Source organism: Dreissena polymorpha, chromosome 16 (assembly GCF_020536995.1).
Source record: "Dreissena polymorpha isolate Duluth1 chromosome 16, UMN_Dpol_1.0, whole genome shotgun sequence".
Lineage (NCBI taxonomy): Eukaryota > Metazoa > Mollusca > Bivalvia > Myida > Dreissenidae > Dreissena > Dreissena polymorpha.
The window spans coordinates 49,795,010-49,806,159 of NC_068370.1; the positions used below are offsets into that span (position 1 = coordinate 49,795,010).

At 33.7% G+C, this 11,150-nt stretch overlaps 1 long non-coding RNA gene across 1 annotated transcript; it reads left to right on the forward strand.

Moving 5' to 3' along the window:
- Positions 1–1,630: 1,630 nt before the first annotated feature.
- Positions 1,631–3,166, forward strand: LOC127862078 (uncharacterized). Its single transcript, XR_008040421.1, has 3 exons — positions 1,631–1,722; positions 2,374–2,430; positions 3,085–3,166. It is a non-coding gene; the product is annotated as an uncharacterized LOC127862078 (long non-coding RNA).
- Positions 3,167–11,150: the final 7,984 nt, after the last annotated feature.

The following is an 11,150-nucleotide window of genomic DNA, read 5'->3' on the forward strand; positions in this document are numbered from 1 at the left end:
CCAAATGTGCATGTTCATTACTTGAGACGGTTTTATATACTCAGTTAAAAAAAAAGTTGTTAACCAAAATGGACATTCAGTAATTCCTTTTGACAGAACAAAATATCGGAAGGAGAGAACGAAGTATAATGGGGTTTTTTAATACTCGACTTTATAACCTTACCCATACCGGATATTTTTATTATTGCGACTGCATAATTTTGTGAAAACTTTTATATATTCATATATATATATATGTATAATTGTAGTGCGTTTTTAAGTTAATATCATACGTTTTAGCTATTTCATGTAAATACACAATGTCTAACCGTAGAGAAGTATTATGTTTCCAAAGATCTGGTATGTAGGAAAACTGATAAAAGTTCAGCGTTAAGTAAACGTTCATTTTTCAGTTGATTTAAAGTGTAAAAAAACTGATGTAATTAAAAAAATGCAATGCATTTTAATTATTACTGATTTTTTAAAACCAAACTAGCCATTATTACCGAAATTATTTTAGCTTTTTTGGTCGATTACGAAGAAGTTGTAGTAGTTTTTGATGTTGATGAAGTACTTTTGTATTTATTATTTTAGTAGTAGGATAAGTAGTTTGTATAGCGTTTCCTATTAGCAACATACGCTGTTGAAAATGTTACTTTCTCAAATGCTGATGTAATTTGGCGTAGTTATCATGATTCAATTTGTAACTAAATATTATATAAATAATCGTTTGTATATGCATGTATTCATGTTTCATGCACGCCTTACCTTATTTTAGATGCTGCTGTGACTGGGTGGACGGGAGCCGTTACTGCTACCGCAGTTACTGCCGATGGTACATACGCAACAGCCATATCAGAAAGCGCTGCGATTGGAACATCCCTCTTCACAGTAACTGCAACATCGGACTTGACGACGGCATTTACCTGGACCTATACTTTGACAACTGGGACTACTGAGGGTCAAATTGCAACTGCAACAACAGGGGTGGTAACCAGCAAGGCTGCGCTAAACTTTGAAACTGCGGCCACTGTAAAATTTGTGATCACGTAATACTTGTTGTGTTATTTTTGTCTTCAATAAACCTCTTTGAAATGCCATTCTTTTACGCATAACTGTTGTGTTGTTCTTTCGTCGTTTCGGTTTATAAACATTTCTTTTAATAATGTAATGGATTTTAAGCATTTTAAATCGTCATGATTACTATATTTGATTGTCATTCACAATTGTATTAGATCAAAACAAAAACACACTTTTTTATTTAATGTTTCGTTTATTATTCGTCAAGATTGTCATGTAAATTGATTTTAAACAATTTAAATGTTTAACAATACTTTTTTGCAAATTCAAAACAAGATGTTGTAAACACATGTTGAACTTGCTAAAAAATGTCTTTAATGACAACTTCTACATCAATAATTTAAAAATGTCATGTTACAGTGGAGGTTAGTTATTAATAATTAAGACCATTTCAAGCTGTTAGAAAATAGATGGGTCCACTGTTTCTTAACTAATTTTGATGATTCGCAGGCATTTAATAATTGTCTAGATTTCCAAATCCATTAAAAAAACTAACAACTATGTAATGATGTTATACTGTTCATGTATCGATGATGCTTTTTGTAGGGCAAGTGACGGATCTGCCACGGTGGGAACCCGCGACAGTAACATTGAAAGTGGCCGATGAGCCTGCCCTGGAATACTCAGCTTATGTGTTCTGTTTGCCTGATAAAACTGTAGGGGGTACGTATTTAGGAAACAACCCGTTATTGCAAGAAGTGCATTGCAAACAAAACACGGTTACTTATTAATATAACTGTAAGTACATATTCCACTGGTTTACAAATTGTGGACTCATTTAAAACAAACGCGTAATACCGTTATAGAAAGGGTAAAATATTGGTCGTCTCCACTAAGAGTTATTTGTAGCCAATAAAAGAATACAGTACTTCAAAAGAAAATAATGAGCAATCAAACTAGAAAGTTCACGACGATCAACAATTGATAAAAATAAAATTTAGACCTGAACAAGTTTTGTGTTGTCCCTTCAAATAAATGATAAGCAGGCAAAACGGTTTGTAACTTTTTTAAAACTGTGTTATGATGCACATGTTATTTTCCCACCGTAATATTTCTTTTCAACGACATAAATCAACCAAAGCTCAATGCAAAATTCTGTCTTAAATGTCAAAGTAAATATCGAGTATATCGAAAATAAATGAAAAATAAAGCCTGAAACTACAAACAGAATATTAAGGGTCGTCACCAAAAATAAAGCAAGGTTTGGTAAGTGGAAAATAACAACGGGTTGTATGTGTATACAATAAACGTTAAAAATACCGCGTAGTGAAAAATAACGTTCATTTTTACATAATCTTTCCGTTGATTTTACAGGTACTACTGTCGTTACTGCCTCCTCTTCAACTTCCGGTGTGACATACACATTAGGAGGTATTTTGATATTGTGGACGTGTTGATTTTACCCATATATAATCCCATCTACAAGCGTATGTTTGTGTTTTGCAGTACTTCATCATTTAAATTTGACACGATTATTCACCATTCTGTGACGGTATGTCTAGTGAAAACCCGTGTCACATACTTAAAGGTCAATGACCCACTCGGTCAAAGGTAAAATGTTCGCATAGTACTATTTCTGCGCTATAGAGCCGGCTTGTCTTGTGTGAGAGCCATGTCCCTAGCAAACGGGAAGGTCTAACTAAATTATCAAAGACGTTTCTTAGAAAGAATTCGGAATGTTACCAACAGGCTTATAATTATTTTTAAAGGCCTATTATATTGTTTCAGCACGCCAGTTATATTAATGGTGTGATGTTACTATATGAAAATTTGCTAATTATTGTTTATAGATGGCATATATATTACGTAAGCAAATCACCTACAACATTCATTCATTAAGCTCCTTCTCGATGACAAATGGCTAAGATTCAAACGTTTATTTTCGTAAATGTGTTGATTTAAATAAATCTGCGCTTAAATAATATATACATATTTTAAGTTATCGTAACATGTGCTTTGCATTAGCTTGAAAATAATTTCAAAGCGTTGGTTCATACAACTTACATTTTACTTTTGTTTTAACAGGTACCGATGCAGGGAGCTTTGACATCTCTTCAGGCAAGATCTCGCTCAAGTCTACCGTGACCTTAGCGTACTCCACCAACCCTCCTATAACAGCGACCATCACCGGCACATCAGGGAGTGAAACGTCTGCAACACCACTGACGCTGTATGTTTGTACTGGCTGCTCCAGCACTTCGCGGCCGTGGGCTTTGTCATCTACATGTCAGTTTTCGTACTGGCCGCGGCTTCTACGAAACTTATCTAGAAACGGGGTGTCCAAATGAACATGTGCGAAAGAATAAAATATCAGAATTACAAGTTGTGTTAAGGAGGTTATATTGTAAAAAAAAATATGTGATGAACATGTTATTTGTAAAACATAGATTAATTACTTCTTTAAATAGGAGTTACATGAACAATATACTATGTCATAAAATGTATTTTAAATTAAGAATTGAAAAAAAGAAGCTTAAATGCAATAAGATATTTGATATGTTAACGGGTAATTTTTGGTAACATCTATACATGGGCATTGAAGAATGCATTGTTGATATTGGTGTGGTGTTTATAATAAATCTGTATATAATGATATTGTCCCTCTATGAAATACCTTTGGGTACTTGATTTTTGGGGGATAATTGAACTAGTGTGTGTATTTAATAAGTTTTTTGGTTCTTTATTTTGAAATAAAATCTAACGTCTATGTGTTTTCATGTACTCGATATCTTATTTCTGTCCTTGGTTTGCTAATGCATTTGGATACGCTGATATGACTCAATATACCATCATAAAGAACAAAAACACTTTAATTACGGTTCGCACCGATAGTTGCAATAAGGAATTATAACGAAATGCGAAAACAGATAGAGACATTAAGCGATCAAGATGAATATTCCTAACCGCAACGCACTTTGGTGTCAACTAAACTTAGGCGATGAGTACGATAGTGCGATCCTGTTTGGTGAAAGCGTTCATAATAATACCGGGTTTAAAAGTACAACCTTTCGATCATTATACCCTACCATGTTTTCCTTATCTTCTTCTTTCTCCTCTTCACTTTTCCTCCTATAATCCTCCTCCTCCTCCCAATCATCATCATCATCATCTGGACTAAAATATTCAACGTTTTGGATCAAGCGCATTGTAAATACATATTGTATTCGCACACAGAAAATTTACATATTTCAATGTACTGTTCACACAAGAATAGGTGTTTTTTTGCTGTATACGTGTTGATGCCATTCAGCATGCACTTAACTTTTTTCGGACTTAGACCATGACTAAGCCATGTCTGTTTTGATACGCGTTAATGCTTCTACGAAATAAGGCGTTGTATTTCTTTAAAGGTACTTTTTCGTTTTGGCATGCATTGAAGTTTGTCATTAAAACTTAAATTGGTAACTGTAAACATTTACTATATAGCTCCAATAAACAACAAGAAAACCATTTAAAAAAGGGATATCCTCAAGTAGGCTCGAACCACTGGCCTTCTGAGTAAAGGTCAAGCACTACCAACACTCGGCCATCAGTGCTTATACAGAGCGAGGTCTCCTCGTAGTGTCACAAAATATAACGATAACAACAGAACTCTCCGAGTGCTATTATCATATCGTGTTTGTAATGCTTTACAATTTAAACGTTTTTAAATCGTCAAAAGATGCATTTAATTGATGTTTAGAGCATAGTAAATGTTAAGCATTTATGATTCCACGCAAATATCATAACTAAAACGAAAATTTGCGAAACAATGCTTTTCAATTTATCAAATTACCAAAAAGTGAAAAGTCACTTTAAATATTTGAATATATCAGTTATAATCTTTGAATACGATAGTAAATCATATCGAGAATCTCCACTCCGCAACATATCACGAGCCTGTTTTAAGCGGAGTTCTCAGATTTTTGGAAGGTTTATTACTTGACCCCATACTTTTCAGTAGCAGGTTGTATTTTATGTCTGCTCCTATCCAGCAATTATATAATTGTTTTAAAAAGTTCCGCGCAAAAAGACAATGAACCACATTTACCTTGCACGTACACTTGTATAAGCCATTTATTTATTGAATACAACATATGACAAGTCGCATTTCTATGACAAAATTTAACGACAAAGTACCGTTCATCACGCAACAAACAAACATTATATATACTTTAGAAACCGCCTTTAAAGGTCGTTGAAATCGTCAACAATTTCCATCCACCAATCAACCCAAAACCCACCCAAGATCCACCCACCCACCGAACCAACCATAAAACACAACCCACCCAGCTAACACCACCGAACCAACCATACACCACACCCCAATGCTACCATTCATCTATCTAATGATCCAAATCCATCCACCACTAACATTTTCATTGCTGCTGAGAGTTCATTTAGACAAAAATATTTATGTAAATACCTCCCATTACTTGTTACACGCTACACGTGTTGCATATAAGTTTCTATGAACATCCTCTATATTGTTGTGTGTGCGGTGTATAAAGTAATAATAAAAAAAACATTTAGCGTGTCTATAAGGGTATATGTCTATATGGTTTGTACAATAAGTACTTCATAGCAATCTGCTTCTGATGGTGGCTCGTCTGGGTCTTATCATGGATGTTTTTCAGATTCTACTTTCTATGCAAACTATTTGACAATGGTCCGCGATACTATTGAAAAATTTAGTAGTGCCGAACAGAGGAATGATATAGTCATGCAAATATTAATGCAAACATGTTTTTTAATAGTACACATTTGATAAACATTGATATTTAACCTTTATTTGGTTAGATAATTTTAATAATTCATTATTGTATTACTTTTGCATTCGCAAAAAACTTAGTAATGGAGCCTTAGTTATTGTTTGTACATTGTATTATAGAGGTATAAGATTAACTAAGCCTGTGCATATTGAAGCAAATACATTTATCATGGACAAGGTATCCAAAGAGATAACTGCAACCAGGTGTATTTAAATGACGAAATAGTTGTCTTTAATCATAACAATATATGCCTAATACAACGCATTTGTTTGCCTAACTTACATGTAATACAAAATTTATAAGACGTATTTCACATAAAAAGTATATTTCGTATTAAACTTGATAATTTTTGTGTTTATTATTGCTTTCCAAACGCTGGCTATGCAACTGAAGGGATGCAACTCTAAGATTTACACTGTAGTACCATCGCAGTTAATTGTCTCACTCTGAATCAGCAGACGATTTATTGCATATACCAATCTTACTGAGGAGTCCGGATATAACAATTTATCAGTATTTGTATTGGCTGCATACGATTGAAACCATTCCACAGTAAAGATTTGAGAAGAATAACCATGCTACAATTGAATTCTCTTAGGGTCCCATAAAAATTTGCCAACTTTCAAAACATTTGTTTTCCGTTCCTAGTAATAAATTTTGCAAACCTGATTTCATTTTCAAGATGCATCAATTCTCTTTCAAAATTGAATAAAAAGGTAACCTTTAGAAAACAAATCTAGGTAAACTTAAGAAAACAAATCTTAACTGAATGCAGAAACCGTAGAAAATTCTTTTGGTAGTCTTATTTCGACAAAGCCGCATTCACTAGGAAACACCCCCACCCTTATAGAAATGAGTGCATCATTTAAGTAAACTTCTAATCACAAGCATCACAATGCTCCACAATACTCCTGACACACACAATATCAGAAATAACCACACGCCGTGCCTCAGGGGGAAAATGTTGTTTATTCAAGAAGAGAAATAAATCCTTAGACATTAGAACTCATTTCAACCGAGGAGGCATACACAGTTATTGTGTGGATGTATTTTTGTCGACTATTTAATGTCACTTTAAAGCGATATAATGCATTTGCCGACAGGTTAATGTAACAAAATCCGCAGCAACGTATTTGCTAAAGAAATGCATCCGACGAGGCGTATTTCACAAATATGGAATATCGCAAGAAAGCGATGCGGTGCATTTAAAATGTAATATGAAACCAAAGTGATACAATAGCGAGTTAATTAAGATAAGTAATAACTATAGATCCAAATAGAACGTAATATAGTTGTATGATGTATCTAAATATCATCATCATCATCTTCATATTTAAACGTATTACACATATGAATAAGCACAACTACACAGTTAATGTTTTACTTATCAAATATAGGAATAGTGAAACTCCAGACAAAACAATTAAGAACAACGTTGCTGCGATATGTATACACTTGTATCCTTGTTTACACAGGCTACTTGTAAAGAATTCAAAAACGTTAAAATATTTTTTGGTTAGTTATTCATTTTTATGTATTGTTTTACACATTTATGCGATCGCGAGGAAACATTTGTTCTAAAAATAATTGACACAAACATGATATTTGAATAAAGTTAGAACAGAACAGAGAGAGTTATACAGAGGTTTTTGTATCATTGCATCCATAATGCTCGTCATGTTTTATACTTTATATAATCAATGCACGCGATATCACAAAATAAATAACGAATACAGCATTGTTTCAAAATTTTTCGACTGTTTCGCGTTTGCAACGCTTATAGTTTTTATCTATTCCCAACGATGAGTATTTGTAAACGAGTAAACATATTTTATTTTCACTACGAGTCCATGTCCTTAGTGTCATTTCGCTCACTGGCGTAGAGTGTTCATTAAAGTTTGAATGTATAACAATAATGGAACATTGCCATTTTGATTAACTGGGACAAGTCCATTTAACACATTGATTTAAAGAATTGTTTTTCAGAAGAGACAATATGCTTTTCATCCCCGAGCTAACCACAATTTCCGCCGTCGTTGAAACCAGCACCGCGGGCACTGCTCTTTTTACCGTAACAGCTACAGGTGGCACATCTCCTTACACATACTTGTTTATTACTGCTTTCGGTATCCCAATCACCATTGCTGCAATAGATTCATTAACCGGTGTAGTAACCGTTGCAACGTCGAAGAAGGTCAATAACGAAACAAAGCACAACTTGTTTTCAAAGTAATGTAAGTATCAAACGTGTGTGAAGTTAGCCTATTTAGCTTATTTAGTACATAGGTTGAAACCAACATCCTATTTAGCCTATTTAGCCAATTTAACAGCCTCTTCAGCCTGTTTAGCCTATTTTAGCTTATTTAGCCTATATAGTAATAGGTTGAAACAGACATCCTATTTTGCCTATTTAGCCAATTTGACAGCCTCTTCAGCCTGTTTAACCTTTTTAAGCCTATTTAGCCTATTTAGTAAATAGGTTGAAACAGACATCCTATTTTGCCTATTTAGCCAATTTGACAGCCTCTTCAGCCTTTTTAGCCTATCTAAGCCTATTTTGCCTATTTGGTAAATAGTTGAAACATACATCCTATTTAGCCTATTTAGCCTATTTAAAACATTTTCAGCCTATTTAGCCTATTGAGTACATTAATTGAAACATAATTTAGCATTTTTAGCCAATTTAACAGTCTCTTCAGCCTTTTTAGCCTATTTAATAAAAAGGTTGAAATATACGTCCGATTAAGCCTATTTAGCCTATTTAACAGCATTGTCATTCTATTTAGCATATTTAGTACAAACTTTGAAACAAACATCCTATTTAGCCTATTTAGCATATAAAACAGCCTATTTAGAAAGTTTAGTACATATATTGAAACATACAATTTATTTAGCCTCTTTTGCCTATTTAACAGCCTTTTCAGCCTATTCAGCACATGCCTATGAAGCCTATTAAAAATCCTTTTCAGCCTATTAAGCATATTCAGAACATAGGTTGAAACAAACATCCTATTTAGCCTATTTATCCAATTTGACAGCCTCTTCAGCCTGTTTAGCCTATTTAAGACTATTTAGGCTTTTTAGTAAAAGGATTGAAACATACATCCTATTTAGCCTATTTCGCCTATTAAACAGCATTTTCAGCCTATTTAGTGCATTACTTGAAACATACATCATATTTAGCATAATAAGCCAATTTAACAGCCTCTTCAGCCCTTTTTAGCCTATTTAGTAAAAAGGTTGAAACATACATCCTATTTAGCCTATTCAAAAGCATTTTCAGCCTATTTAGCCTATTTAGTACATTAGTTGAAACAAACATCCTATTTAGCATACTTAGCATATTTAACAGCCTATTTAGAAAGTTTAGTACAAAGGTTGAAACATACATTGTATTAAGCCTATTTAGGTTAAGCCTTGTCAGCCTATTTAGCACATGCCTATTTAGCCGATTTAACAGCCTTTTCAGCCTATTTATTATATTTAGAACATAGGTTGAAACAAATATCCTATTTAGCCTATAAAGCCAATTTAACAGCCTCTTAAGCCTTTTTAGCCTATTTTAGACTATTAAGCCTATTTAGTAAAAAGGTTGAAACAAGCATCATATTTAGCCTATTTTAGCCATTTAACAGCATTTTAAGCCTATTACGCCTATTAAGTACATGAGTTGGAGCATAAATCCTTTTAAGCATATTGAGCCAATTTTACAGCCGCTTCAGCGTTTTTAGCCTATTTTAGCCAATTATAGCCTATTTAGTAAATAGGTTGAAACATACATCCTATTAAGCCTATTTAGCCAATTTAAAAGCATTTTTACCATATTTAGCCATTTTAGTACATAAGTTGAAACATACATCCTTTTAGCGTATTTAGCATATTTTACAGTCTTTTCAGCCTATTTAGCCTTTTTAGAAAGTTTAGTACATAGCTTGAAACATACATCCTCCTTAGCCTATTTAGCCTATTTAACTGCATTTTCAACCTATTTAGCATATTTAACATATTTGCTACATAGTTAACAGCATTTTAAGCCTATTTAGCCTATTAAGCCTATTGAGTACATAGGCTGAAACATACATCCTAGTTCGCCTATCTAGCCTATTTAACAGCCTTTTCAGTTTTAGAAAGTTAAAAACATAGGTTGAAACATACGTCATATTTAGCCTGTTTAAACTATTTAGGCCACGACTTTTATATTTCTTGGTTTACAAACCGCCGACCCGTCTTTTTTTTATATATTTTATTCCCGACCGCACTGAAAAACGAGCGAAACGAGAAAAAAAACGATCCGGTTTGAGTACTGTTGCGAATAAAATCAAGTAAGTACAATCAACGATTGGTTCACATATATTACAGAGATCGGGATATTTTTCAATGTGACACAGTATGTACCAGTCCTTTTATGGGCACTTCTCAAAATTTATTTAATTACAGACAATAGGAAAATCAGCGTCAGTAAAATGTCGACCGCATCAAATTTATTCCGAGTCTGTGACGCAACTATATTGTTTAACGTGTTTATTATATTAAACATACCCGATATTATAGTAGATAAAAAAGTATTACCTTGCAATTGATAATTAGTATAAATAATCCAATAAAACACTGCCATTATTTACGATATATGTGTTTAGGAATTTTTGTAAACACGTCCGCCATAGTTTATAGGAACTGTACAGAAAGTTTGGAAATCGGAACAAATCGGTATATCTCGGAAATCATTGATAATGTATTTGTCGTTTTAATGCTTAGGGCCGAGTAATTTCGGCAAATCGGAACTCAACTTGCGTATTAAAAATACTAGCTCAATTAACCGTTAAACTCCGCCTCCGTCTCTGCAAAAGATTCGAAGGCGGAGCTATGCACGTGCTATTATTTAAATTGGAGGATTGCAATTGAGAAACAACGCACGATTGGTTCGGCATGTTGATTGCTAGACAAAGGAAGCCAATTTTGTCGGCGCGAAATTTGTCGCTTTATTGCTTCAGACAGCAAGCGGCTTTCCTTTGATGACGTCAAACTGTCAATTCACACAGACTGCACATTTTCAGAAGACTTTAACTGGCTCCTTGTTTACAATTCCAGTAAAACACTTGCTAACATTAAACTTTGGATTAAATTATCAAATAAAGCAAAAGCCAAGTTGACAAATATGATTGTATTAATTCGCGTCAGTTTAAAAAAGACGTGTTGCGTTGTAAATCAACGAGTTTTCACGACAACAACAACTTTAACAAACATTACCGCGACGACGCGGGGATCGATCTACCTCGATTTTTTTTCATGGACGATGTCATAAGTCCAATAGAGCAAACACAAACTTTGTGTATGAGTAGT